This window comes from Lycorma delicatula, chromosome 8 (assembly GCF_047948215.1).
Source record: "Lycorma delicatula isolate Av1 chromosome 8, ASM4794821v1, whole genome shotgun sequence".
Taxonomy (NCBI): Eukaryota; Metazoa; Arthropoda; class Insecta; order Hemiptera; family Fulgoridae; genus Lycorma; species Lycorma delicatula.
Genome location: NC_134462.1, coordinates 67,219,633 through 67,233,985, shown reverse-complemented (window position 1 = coordinate 67,233,985; position 14,353 = coordinate 67,219,633). Strand labels below are relative to the sequence as shown.

Sequence of the window (14,353 nt, the reverse complement as noted above, 5' to 3'; positions counted from 1 at the left end):
ATCATTTTTGAGGGCAATTCCTTTTGTTGTTTAAAAGATTAAAAATAAAAGTATGTTATTTTCAAGATCTGCATTTAAGATACCAATTACTTCTTTTAAAAATTTTTACTAACGTATAACCACCATAAAACAGATTATGGAAGTAAAGGTACCGACAAGAATAATTATATTTAGAAAATAAAAACTATTCCAAAAGTAGTACAAATATACAAATATTACAACATATTAAGGTTTTGATCAATCTTCGCACATTGATGTCAGGTAGAAATACTGTACACCTTTTTTACAGGATTGGGTATCAAAAGATTGCCTGTCATCTTATATTTTTTTGATAGGCTTATCTAAATCAGTTTTTTTTTGTTGTAAAGATTAACTAACTATCTTTGTAATAAACTTAGATCCAAAAAATATTACCACAAACGTCATCATATAACAGCAACAAAGAAATTTGGCTTCTGCCAGCTGTTTAACAGCAGAGTTTATAAAATTAAACAAATGGAAAATTTGCTGACAATATTATAAACTATTAATAATACAAATAACTCTTTGTTTGGCACATAATACGTTTGCTTACACAAACATATCTTTTATTCAGATCTCATGGTATTTCCAAAACATTAAGATAAATAGTTTAAATCATCTTATGGTTCTGCTGTATATTATTTTTGTTTTTTATTTTTAAATAGGTTAATAAGCATACAATTCAACTAACCTATAAAATATTTGCTGGATCTTTTCCAATATAATTAAAAATGAATTGTACAATATCTGCATTTAACAATAGTCAGTTTTAAATAAATAAAAACTGATCCTAAAATAAAAAGTAATAGAATGATTATGAAAAACATGAATACGTTTTAAATTATCTTGTTTAAAACATTTCAGTCTAATAATAATCTTAACCTAGACTTAATTTCAGAACAGTCAGTAGGTTAAATGTAAAATGATTAATTAATTTCTTGTATTTTCAAGAAAAATTAAATTGTGTTTTAAATTTTATCAGTTAAGTAAATAAGAATTAAATTCTCCTTTAAGTTTAAGTTTTAGAATTACCAATTTTATTTAAAGATTAAACCTAATGAAAAAATCTGATATGGACACCACATGACTTCTTTGTGCGCCTATTAAATTACATATACACATTTTTTTTTTTAAATGAAAAGTACATAAAATTTTATTTCATTAATAACTTCTAATATTTTTCATACTTTTTTTTTTATTGTTATTATTGAATTATTTATCATAAAATCTTTTACAATCGGAGGCTAATTTAAATTTAAAAAATAAAAAGTTAAAAAAAAACAAGTCTAATTCGAACCGATGTATCCTTGTAAGATAAAAATATTTCATTAATTAAAATTTAATTTGGCTATAACTCTGGAACCAATGTAAAGAAGTATCACTTGTGATATATTGTTGAAAAGCTCTCAATGAAAGCTTATTACTGCATATATTAAAAAGTCAAAAATCCATTTTCTTTTGGATTTTGGGCTTTTTTGGGCACTTTTGTTTCAGTCAGTTGCAATTATAATGAAAGGTGCACAACTAGATGTTACAACAATCCTAATTCCAAAATTTCAACAACCTACGCCTATTCGTTTTGGAGTTACACGAGACACATACGTACGTACAGACGTCACGCCGAAACTAGTCAAAATGGATTCAGGGATGGCCAAAATGAATATTTCCGTTAAAATCTGATAACCGACATTTTTCATGACCACAATACTTCCTTTATTTCGTACAAGGAAGTAAAAATAATACTTCAATTTTTTTTCTAAATTTCGATTTTTCAAGTCTGCGCCAAATTAAAAACAAACAACTTCCAACCATACACTTAATTTGAGACAAATTTCAGAAATTTTAAGAACTGACAAAAGTATTATTTTTCAGTGTTTAGAGTAGTTTTACTTTCCTATCCAGATAGCGCTATAGCAGAGCTATAAATCTGGAAGGGAATGTATTGTAATCGGTCCAGTTTAGGTACGTGAGTTTTTCACCGGATCTTGACGTTTTGACACCTAAGAAACCCCAAAAACCGGATGGAAATTTTCCTACATTAGTGTTCGTATGTACGCGTGTGTGTTCGGTGTCGGCCTCTAATTCATCTTACATCTCCAGAACTACAGGACCGGTTTTGACCAAACTTGGTCAGATTACTTCTATAGGCCTATATTGATGCCATTAAATTATCAACTTAAAAGGTCAAGGGGGTGAGGTTGTAATACAAGGTCACCCTCAGTATCTCGAGATTTCGTCTAATTAAGGTCTTATTTCTCTTAGACACATTTGTTAACAATTAAAAAATAACAATATTTGTAAAAATATTATTGCTAAGTCGCACCCACACCTTAAAAAATACTCTAAACTAATGGTTAAGTGAGTATACTTCGTCAATAGTACCCCCTGTCACCTCAATGAGCGCTAGTGTTGCAGTCGGTTATCTTGGAATTGTCCTTTTTCCCCGTGGGAAATTTCCTTTTCCCACCAGGATATTTGAAATTCCACTGGGTTGCCAACAAAATTATTTTTTACACTTTAAACACTAACTATTTTATTTAACTTAGTTAATATTTTAAATGTCGGTAGCACTGACCTACAGCTGTTATAGTCGTCTGCTATGTTGCGAAGTCGCGGGTGAGCGGTAGAATTAAATCAATGAATAATATTTAAAGTGTAAAAATAACTCGGTCTAGGTGGGTCAGGAAATCGATCCCCCGGTTGACTCAGTACCTGGTGCGTAAAGCTCCGTTGCTAAATCAGTCTGCCGAGCGTACAAGCGAAATTTTTTCTATGTAAGTTGTGAAATCACAATAGTTTAGTTAGTGCCGACTGTCATCACTAGTACCGCCATACCTGCGCGAATTAAATACTGCATGCGCGCTCTTTAATTATAATCATTGAATTAAATAAACGAAAAATATATTTAGATAAAATTATAAATAAATTAAATTAAATTTTAAATTAGTTGTGTGTAACCTGTGCATCAGAAACAACCGACAGTTGTAGGAATTTTCCCGGAACGCGGCTTTAGCCGCGTGACTTGAAAGTCCTACAACTGTTATCAACTTTTTTTAAATTGATTTAATTTTTTTTTAATTTAAGTAAATGGTTATATTAATTATGAACTTATTACTTATAACATACAAAATGATCCGGTAACAATCTCTCCATGATTTTCTTTTCAAAAACATATTTTGTACACTATACAGTATTTACAGAAAAAAAAGTGTTTATGCATGTCACATTTATCTCTATTTAAAATTTGGATAAGCATACAAAAAAAAACAAAAAAAACATTGACATCATGAAAAATATGATCATTGTAGGATGAGGTAGCAGAATCCAACCAATTAGAGATTGTAGTGAGACATAAATCTGTGGTTATAGATTTAATCCCATATTTTTTAAAGCACTATAAAATTAAATTACTATGTTTATCAGAAATTAATGTTATGTAATAATAAAATAACATAAATTATAGTAATATATTTTAGTAATTTAGATTTTAATTGTAGATAAATTATTCATATTACAAATATTTGATAAACGAGTATTATCGATATGATTTTGAATAGTTATTTTCTATTATGTCGTTTTTCACAAATATTTTTAGGAGTTTTCCTTTCACAAAAATAAAAATTTAATGGCTTCAGAACAAAAAACTAAGAACTTTGGAAATACCTTCTGATTTTTTCACCTGGACCTATTTTGAGAGTTATTGTATGTCATCTTGAAGTTGATAAGGTGTAATTTTTTTGGTATTGATGAGATGTGGGAATAACATTTACGTACGGCCCCGAGGGTGTAGTGTCAGACTCGCAACAGGTTCTGCAAGGTGTTATTAAAGTGCATATGTGTACCTGCGCCCTACCGACTAAACCTGACCACCTCATCAGCTCCTCTTCCTGGGTTCGGACCTGCAATAAAGCATTGCGCGGCCCCGGAAAGTGCCTTCGAGTTCAAGGGATTCAGTGACCCATGCATCATCACCGCCGCCCATCCACGCAAGCGAGAACGCACGACGGCTCCATAGGAGGGTGTCCTTCCCCCCTCCCTCTTCGGTCAGGGCTTTTTTCTAGGCTTTATGGCTTCTCAACATATCCTCTAGTAGTGATGACCCTATTCTCCTAACCATTCTCTGGTTTCCTGCCTCTTCTATCTCTCTCTATATTCTATTATCAGAGTCTGGCTACCTGTTCCCACTCCTTACTACCTTTCAGCATATACTCAACTGTTGCATCCGGCGTTAGCCAATCTAGTCCAAGTTTGAAGTGGTTGTCATCCCACCTGACATACTGACACATCTGTAAATGGTCCGATAGGCTGCCACGGTACTTATCGCTGACCTCTTCTGCAACGAGAACAGCTTCTCCACATTCTTTCTCCTGTTTAGAGCTTCCCCCCACGCAGGGACCGCATAAAAAATTATGGCACAGGCCACTGACAAGATGAGTCGCCTTTTAGAGGCAAGGGTACCACGGTGTATTCGCATTGATCTATTCAGTTAAATCAACCACGATCCCCGCACGCTCTGCAACCTTCTGTAAGTACAATAAAGAGCTCACTTTTTCCTAACCACACGCCGAGATACGTAACACACCCTGATGTGGATATCATAGCTTCATCAACTGTGACCTGCATTTCTTTGATACGCCTCTTCACTACCAAGGCGACTATCGAGATCTTTTGAGGGGCTAACCGAAGGCCTCTACTCCCCAGCCATCTACTTATTACCTCAACAGCTGCATTAGCTGTCTCCTCTACCTCCTCTTCTGTCTTCCCTGTGATCAGAAGAGCGAGATCGTTCGCATAGGCGACAAGTTCTGTGTCTCCTTCAAACAACTGTCAACAAACCATCGTAGACGAAGTTCCACAGGAGCGATCCTAGGACCTATCTCTGTGGAACCCCACCAAACATTTCAAACCCTTCGTCTCCATCTTCCGTCCCAATCGTAAAACGACTGTGATGCAGATAGCTATTTATCACTGCCAGTAAATATCCACTGACCTCCATATCCTTGAGCCTTTTTATTATAACATCCCAGGGTAGGCTGCCGAACGCATTCCTGACGTCCAGGAGAATCACTAACGGGATCCTCCTCCGACGCCAGGTGCCACCTGCCCGGTCCTTAGCCCATCTCAAGACATGATTCAAAACGTCTATCGTAGATTTGTCTTTAATAAAACCATACTGATCGGCTGCAAACCTACCTCTATCTTCAAGTTTCATCCTAAGTCGCCCGGCAATCATGCACTCAAAAGGTTTACCAGTTGTATTCAATAGGCTAATAGACCTGCAGGATATAATATCCAAGCCTATCTCACTGTTTTTTGGTATTAAAACCAATCTGGCTTCTTTCCAGCATCCCAGCTCCGTAGAGAAGATCCACCTTGTGACGTTACCGTTAACCACACCACCCCCTCCATTCCGACCACTAAGGGGCTTTACCGGAGGTCGTCTTTAGACCCTCTAACTTCTTTCCAGCAATCTGGGAATCGACATTTCCTTAGTGCATAGTTAAAGGCGTCTAAGACAGTCCAGGGATGTCTTTCTGCTAACATTTTTACAACGGCTCCCGGTATCTGATCTGGTCCAGGACATTTATGTGCGTTGATATTTTTTACTGCACATCTCAGTTCGTCTATAGTGAATCTTTTATTGTTATATTTCTTAATCTCACACTAATCTAGCTCCACAGCCTGGAAGAGCTCAAGGTTAGCTCTCTGATCTTGTCCACGTGATATGGGGAGAATTGTTCTTCCAAACTTATCCATAATCAACCTGTTGTTAGTTCGCCCCCATGGATCTACATTTAGCTCCTCTAAAAGCTTCTCCCATGACTTCACTTTGGCTGCTTTTTTCGCGGCACATAGAGATTTTCTGGCCTTACGGTATTCTTCAATTAGTCTTTCTGTATCAGAAAAAGGTCTCCTGCTCGCCCGTTGCAACTTTCATCTCGCAGACAACGTTTCTGCTCTCATTATAGCCGTGCCCTCCGTCCACCAATAGGACCTTCTTCTACCCGGAGCAGTGTGTCTCCCTGCCCGACGGCACTCCTCACCAAGGGCATCCATCAACACCTCAGGGGTAATACTCCCAGCGGGGTCAATCCGATCAACAACCGCATCTACAATTCGCCTTGCCTGATAGTTTCCAACGTGGAACCCTGGCGTTGCAGCAAGGCCGTTCAAAATCGACCGTAAAGATAATTGCACAGTCATTTGCATGATCTTCTTCTAGTATCAACCAGTCCTTGATTCTCGCTAAAACTCATGCTGAGACCGCCAGCAGGTCTACTACCGAGCTCCTACCTCTACCAGTAAAGGTAAACTATTCACGTGCATTTAGTACCACTAGTCCCGTCGCAGATAGCATAGTAGCAAGAATATACCCCCTCATGGTAGACCTAAATCCTTCTAATTCCCTACATTCTGAATTGTAATCTTCCATGAGTATTACCGGCCTACTCTTTTTATGCAGGACTCCAGCTCACCAATAAAAACTTGAAACCGGTCTATGTCACAGTTTGGTGAAGTATGTCTATTTGTGATGATGTATTCAGTCAGCTCCATTGACAGAAACCCAGTTCCTCTAACCACGCTAGCTACTGGGCATCTTCCAGACACGTTGAAAATAGAAACGTCTCCCCAATTATCGACCATCCTCGGAGTCGCCGCAACCCTCAAATTGGGCTCAACGACCATCAGGTAATAAACATCAATTTCCAACGTTGTCCTCCAAACCAAATCATGTACAATGGAGCTTCTATTTGTGTACACTTAATGTCTTAAAGAGTTAACAATCCTTGGGCCCCATCCGATATCCTCTCTCATCACACAAGATGCACCTGGTCGGCTCCGTACAGTTTGCCCTCCTATGTCCCTTGCCCCCGCAATTGTAACATCTGTAACTACGATCGGGGTTCTTGCGGTGTGCCTCTCTTCCCAGCACTTGAAGCATTGTGTATCCGGCTTCCGCAGTTCGACTCAGCAGGACTACCAACCGACCAAGATTATAAGATGTAATTTACGAAAAGTTTGTGTTTTCAATTAAATTTTTGTTTACACTTTCTGAGTTTTAAATCGTGCACTCTAATGCTTTCTTGAATACAAAACTTCAACTCTTTTCTTCAAAACCGATTAAAAAAACGAGAATTTCAGAGGTTTTTTAACGAAATGAAATTATTGCCACCTGAGTAAATCTTTTCTCACCAGATGGACTAAATTGGATATTTAAAAACTAAAAGAAAAAGAATAAAAATGGTATTAGAAGCACGTACTGTGACAGTAATATCGACTGGTCATCTGAGAAATCATTAGACCGCTACAGTAGGCTCAACGTGATGTTGTTAATATATATTAAAAAACATTAATGTATATTATTTTACTGAGGTATTCATGCAGAATACATTCCACATAACACATCCGCGCGCGCACACAAACTGCGATTATTTTTTCTTATAAATCTATTTCAAAGGATTCAGGAATAGGATCTTTATTAGCTGATCAAATCATATTGTCTATTGATGATTGTTTAACATCTAGTTTATTTTATCTAATAAAAATCATAAGATTTAAGAGAAAATTGAAGCAGAAAGTATAATAGTATAAAATACTATAATACTTTCTATAATAGTATAAAAGATATTTTCCCCTAAGAATCTATAATTATTCTGAATAAAATGTATACCAGCGACTCAACGTTGTTGGTTTTTTTTATGTATATATATATATATATATATATATATACAGATCCCTTTTCTATTGGTACAAATAATTAGGATCCCATTTATGGGAAAATTCATTTTCCGGTTTTTTTTTTTAATAATGAAACCTTAAAGGTGAAATTGTTTTTATCAATCATAAGCTTTTATGTGATCGTTAATAAAAAATCTTTTTTTTATTAAGTAGAAAAGATATAAAATTACTTTTGGGCATTGAATCTATATACGATCCCGTGCCCAGAATAGAAATATGCGATATCACTCTAATAAATCACATATCTCTTTGTTTGAGTATTCAAAATTTCAAAAAAATGAAATATTTACAAGTTAAAATAATGTGGCGGAAGTATGACGGAAGATAATTTATTTTAAGACAATTTAAATTTTACAATATAAATAAAATAAAATAAAAAAAAATCACTAAAGCAGACCGGAAATATTCCAGAATTCAATCGTTCTATGGAATATCGGAAAGAATTCCGAGCGCAACGATGGTAATGTAAACGGAACAAGAGCCTTACTAAGTTAAGAAATATCTGCTAAGTTTTGATGGCATCATCGTAATCTCCCGCTTACGTCTACATCACAACCCCGTAGGGGAAGACACCCGCCTATTGACGTTCCGGTCGCCAACCCCCCCCCCCCCCCAGTTCCTTTCCCTGTTGGACTTTAACGGGAGCCGCTTACCTCTACAGTAAGAACTCAACTTATGATTCAGCACATGTTACCTTTTTCTTTTTTTCTTTTTCCTGTTTAGCCTCCGGTAACTACCGTTTAGATAATTCTTCAGAGGATGAATGAGGGTGATATGTATGAGTGTAAATGAAGTGTAGTCTTGTACATTCTCAGTTTGACCATTCCTGAGATGTGTGGTTAATTGAACAACACATGTTACCTAACCACATGTTACCGTAGATCGTGGAACAACAATTGTAGCCGTTCAACTACCCTTATTCATCTCCAGTTACCAATAAAAAACAGCATGCATTTAATATGCCCGTCCAAAAATCAAATAAATTATACTGCCTTTTCCAGGTGGATACCTACGGAGAGAAAAGAATTTTTTCGGGTATGGATCTGGTCTGGTACGTATCAGCACGGTCTATTCTAGCGATCATTCAGCTTCGTACGAGATGGAAGCGCTCCCCGACATGCAATTAACTGAATAGAGCTGATTCAGCTTGAAATCACCTGCTACGCGGTAGAGGTTAAGTGAAAGACAGAACTATCAGACCTCGCTTAGGTGTGAGTCCAACTCTTCTTCCTGTCTTGAGAGGTAAGGAACACCAATAATTTCGAACCTCAATCGGGTAACACAGCCAACGTTTATACGTTGTCACTATGTCACTGGAATATATCACCATGTTACCAGATAATCTGTGTTAATATTTAAATTTGGATATACAGCCGAGGCAAGGGCAATTTGAATCCAACCCTTCTACAATGTATAAGACCCCGTGTCATATGATTATACGATTACGTTAATCGATTACGAAACGTTAATACGATTCATGGAATGAATCGTATTAACAAAAAATATTCTCACAAACGAATATACCTGCGATTTTATAGCTGACAAACCACTACAAATAGGTATTTGTACTTTCTTACTTTTTCCTGTTTAGCCTCCGGTAATTACCTTAAAGATAATACTTCAGAGGATGAATGATGTTATGTATGAGTGTAAATGAAGTATAGTCTTGTACAGTCTCAGTTCGACTATTCCTGAGATGTGTGGTTAATTGAAACCCAACCACCAAAGAACACCGGTATCCACGAACTAGTATTCAAATCCGTGTAAAAATAACTGACTTTACTTGGACTTGAACGATAGAACTCTCGACTTCCAAATCAGTTGATTTGGAAAGACGCGTTCACCACTAGACAAACCCGGTGGGTTAATAGGTGTTTGTACTAACAAGAAAAATCTAAGCTTTACCTTAAGCCCTTAATAACAGTCTCGAAATAATGTGATCAAAAATGAAACAGAAGCATCTAAAGTAGTTTTGAAAAGCCTATTTAAAAAAAATTAAACAAACAGTAATATTTACGTCATTATCTTTTATACATTACATAGTACTTATAATACTTAGCGTACTCTTCCTAACACAAACTGTACATATTCATAAGATATTAAGATGCATGTTTATGAATAAGTAGTATGCATTATTCATGATACATGACATCATACCTTTTCTTTTATTTGTAAATAACCGATTTACAAATACAATTAATTATTATGCACATATGAAAAAATATATGTAGTACCTACATACAACAGGTTATTTATGGTAATAATAAGGGAAGTTAATACATATAAAATAATCTTAATTTACAATAACTGATTTTAAATAATAAATATTTATAACGCGTAACCATTGACGTATATTTGAATATAAGGAAAAAACTTACAAGGAAAAAAGAGAAACGAGATTGGTAAAGCTATTTATCCCAAAATAATACAATGAAATTTTAAACAGTACGATAAGTCTCGCAGATATTATTTCTTCCGCTCAAAAAACAAAAACTTCTGTAATATAAATAAAACTGTTTTAAAAAATATGATACTGATATCAAAAAAGGCAAGACATTGCATTTCTATTATCAAAATCTGTTGTACAATAATATACAATAAACAATGTTTATTGTTGGCTCAATTTCATTTATTAAACAACGAATAATCATAAGAATTGTATTATTTCTGTAAATGTGATATGTATTACACATAAATGAAATCGGGCCGGTAAGAATTTTGTAACCAAATTTTTTATTCTTTGCTTATTATATGGAACGGTTAAACATTATTATTTATTATTGCATATTTATTGTCTATTATATACATTTAACATGTATTTTTTTAAACAAAATTCTAAACTAATAACAGATTTTGGTTATAGAAATGTAGTGTCTTACCTGTTTTGATATCAGTATCATTTTGTTAAAAACAGTTTTATTTATATTACAAAAATTTTTGTTTTTTGAGCGAAAAAAATGATATTTGCGAGACTCTTACCGTACGGTTTACAATTTCATTGTACTTTTTTTGAATATCACTGCAGTTTTTTAGATTATCTTTTATTTTTTTTTATGAATTACTGATTGTTATCTTATGTATTTATTATTAAGATTTATTGCCTTTCTAGAACAAACAAATATACATTTTTTGAATTTCAGCCAATTTTTTGTTGATAGTCATATCGTTCACTTCATACCACATTTTTCCTTTTTTAATAAAACTAGTGTAATGACCTTCATGAATCGGAGATCCGTGATGACGTAATATTGCACTTATTACTTTGTAAGTGTAACCCTCAATTTTTATCGTATCCGTGGACACACTTTTCATATTCAATTATTCACTGCAATTACACTACAATTATTCACTGTATTAAATGGGCAATAGCCTTATCGGCAAGTGCCCATTCAATACAGTACAAATACATTAACAATGAAACATACAAATACTGAAAAAATTACATAAATAATTACAGCAATAAAGAAAGTTTAAAAAAATATATCTACTAGAAAATTTATTATAAAAGAAAAAAAAACAAAATTGTATATTTACTAAAAACAGTTTACCACTAAGTTTATAATAAAAATACTATTAATTATGAAAACTATTTAGTGGAGTCGTAAAGTGGTAAAAATATATATTTTGTGGTAAAAAATATAAATGTTCTAAAAATATAAATATATATGTTGCGGTAAAAATATGTATTTCAATCGTAACAAAATATTAAAGGTTTTAATGTTTGTTGCTTTAAGATAACAGATATTTGCAGTTCAGAGGCTAGCCATCGAAATACTTCTTTCTTACACAAATTATAATTTGTCATATCTTTTATTTCTTTTGATAACATATTGTGTAAACTGGGAACAACAACTTTCAGTAGCTTTCTATTATATAAATTTATATATTTTAAAACAACAAATAGATCTTTATACCTAGTTTGATGAATAATATTTTTTGTTAGTTTTAAATTCATTTTTCACATGGAACATACACATCAATATTAAAACCTATAGGCGATAGTATTTATACAACATTAAAATAGTTTCTCCTTCCTATCATCCGACAGTTTTTACTTTCTTTTTCTGTTAAGCCTCCGGGAATTACCGTTCAGGTATTACTTCAGAGGATGAATGAGGATGATATGTATGACTGTAAATGAAGTATAGTTTTGTACAGTCTCAGTTCGCCACTCCTGAGATGAGTATTAAAAAAGTGTTTGAAAAAGGTATATTTAAAAAATAATCTTTGAGATTTTATTATAAATACATATTGAATATTTGTTAGGAACTAGAGTCATTTATTGTGACATGAGAAATAAGTCATTTCTGAAAGTGGCCTACTTTTTGTCAATATTAACAAAACTGCTATCTAGTCACTGAATCATTCTCATTGTAATGCTAGTGATGTTAATTGAAACTAAACCAACAACGAACACCGGTATCTACGATCTAGTATTCAAATCCGTATAAAAGTAATTGCCTTTACTAGGATTTGAACGCTGGACCTCTCGACTTCCAAATCAGCTGATTTGGGAAGACGCGTTCACCAATAGACCAACCCGGTGAATTCGACGGTTTTAACTTAGAATTATTTTAATTACTCTTTTTTGAGCCTTTTTAAATTTTTCAGTTAAATAATTTCTGATGAACCCTATACTTCAACTCATTCCTAATTAATGATTCAAATATTAATTAATATTTCAAAATCATTATTTTTTAGGGTAATACACCAATGAGAGAATAAAATTTACTAGTAACTAAATGAAGTTGTTTTAAAAGAATTGTTATATGCCTTTTCCATTTCAATTTACTATCTAAAGTAATTCCTAAATATTTAAATTCCTTTTGCAAAATTTTACCATCACATCGTTGTTATTCATAGTACAATTATTCTACAATCATTGCACAGTTAATCTAGTGAACAGAGTTAAATAAGGTTGAACATCACTAGCATTACAATGAGTATGATTCAAAAAATGTTTTGACGTTATCGTCACCCGGAAAACAAAAATATAAAATCTAAGAAAAAAAATTAAACAAAATAAAAACTTAACTAAAATATTAAGCATTAAAGCATACAACTACTATCACACATAATATCTTAAAAATAAATCAAATTTGAAAAAATCTGTATATATATATATATATATATATATATAACTAAAATAAATTTAACCAACTCCGAGAGGAGTGTAAAGGGCTCCTTCTCGGACAACAGAAATAATAAAAATTTAACATCAAATTCTCAACAATAAAGAAATAAAACACTGTTAAAAAGTATGTAAAATACTAACACGTCGAAGAAACAAAAACACCTGGTCCAAAACTTCTTTGTTATTGCCCAGGATTTGACGAATATTCCGGGGCAATTTAAATTTACACGTAAGGCCGCATAACATATGCAATCCACACGATAACCATCTGTCTTCTTTATGGAAAAGAAGGGATTTTTTTTCTTTTCGCCGATTTAATCGCACAGTTTAAAAAACAGCCATATCTAAATAGTTTTAACTAGGTTTCATTGATTTGTGGTTGGGGGGGGGGGTCGAGAAATATTCATTATATATTATTTTACTTTTTGGGGGTCGTTGAACTAAAAAGGTTGAAAATCACTGCTGTAGAGCAAGGTCAACTGGGACCGAAATCCTTTTTCTAAGAGATATGATTTTTTTTCTCAGTTATACTTTAGATATTGTATCATTTTTAAGGTAAAAACGTCTTTCGATCAAAGGGTTCAAATCAGACCTAAACGTTTTTACTGAAAATTTGGATCTTTTTCACAATTTTACTGTAAATATTGCATAATTAAGTCATTAACATTTAAAAAGTTCTACGGTATTTTTAAAATAAAAATTTGTCGAGAGTTAAACCAGGAAAGTTTTTGTGTCCTTTCCCAGCTTTTTTTAATCACTATTGCTTAACATTGAATTATTTTAGCAAAGAGATACAGTATAATCTAATTTTGCTATGAATAGTATTTTTACCCAGTCAAGAAAATTAATAAAAATATTTTGGTATGTATACTATTAACTAAAAAATAAAAATGTAATAATAAAGAAATAAAAATAAAGTAAAAAATATTGATTTGAATTTAAAGTAACATCCTTAAAAATCCCTGAAGATGGAGCAACAGCTCCAAAAGTACTAGGATTTACACTTTTTAAATTTTTGGTTAGTGAAAATTTAATTTATACAAAAAATAAAAATAATAAAATAAATAAATTTTAGAAAATACATATTTGTCAACGTAATTTTCTCTACCCATTTTTTTTCTTATATTAACCATGATACAGATTTCTTGGAAACGGTTTTTTTTTCAAATGGGAAGCGCTTTTTATGCTCCAATCCATAATTTAAATAAAAACAAAACTAAAAAGTATAGAAAATAATAATAAAATTACCGTAAAAAAAATACTTTATTAAATATATTATTTTTTAAGTGGCGCCAAATTAAGGTTAGTACAGTGGTATATTCTTGTTTTTTTTTTTTTTTTTTTTTTTTTTTTAGCCAAATTCAATATTTAAAGAACAATTGAAAAAAGTATTATTATTTTTTACGGTATTTTTTAAGTCATTTTTTTTAACTTATTTTATTGATGATAAATTTTGAG

General features: G+C 32.9%; 1 protein-coding gene across 1 annotated transcript in view; it reads left to right on the top strand.

Moving 5' to 3' along the window:
* The window catches only part of LOC142328970 (uncharacterized), a 164,861-nt gene that overhangs the window by 36,826 nt on the left and 113,682 nt on the right, over nt 1-14,353 (top strand). The window lies entirely within an intron of this gene.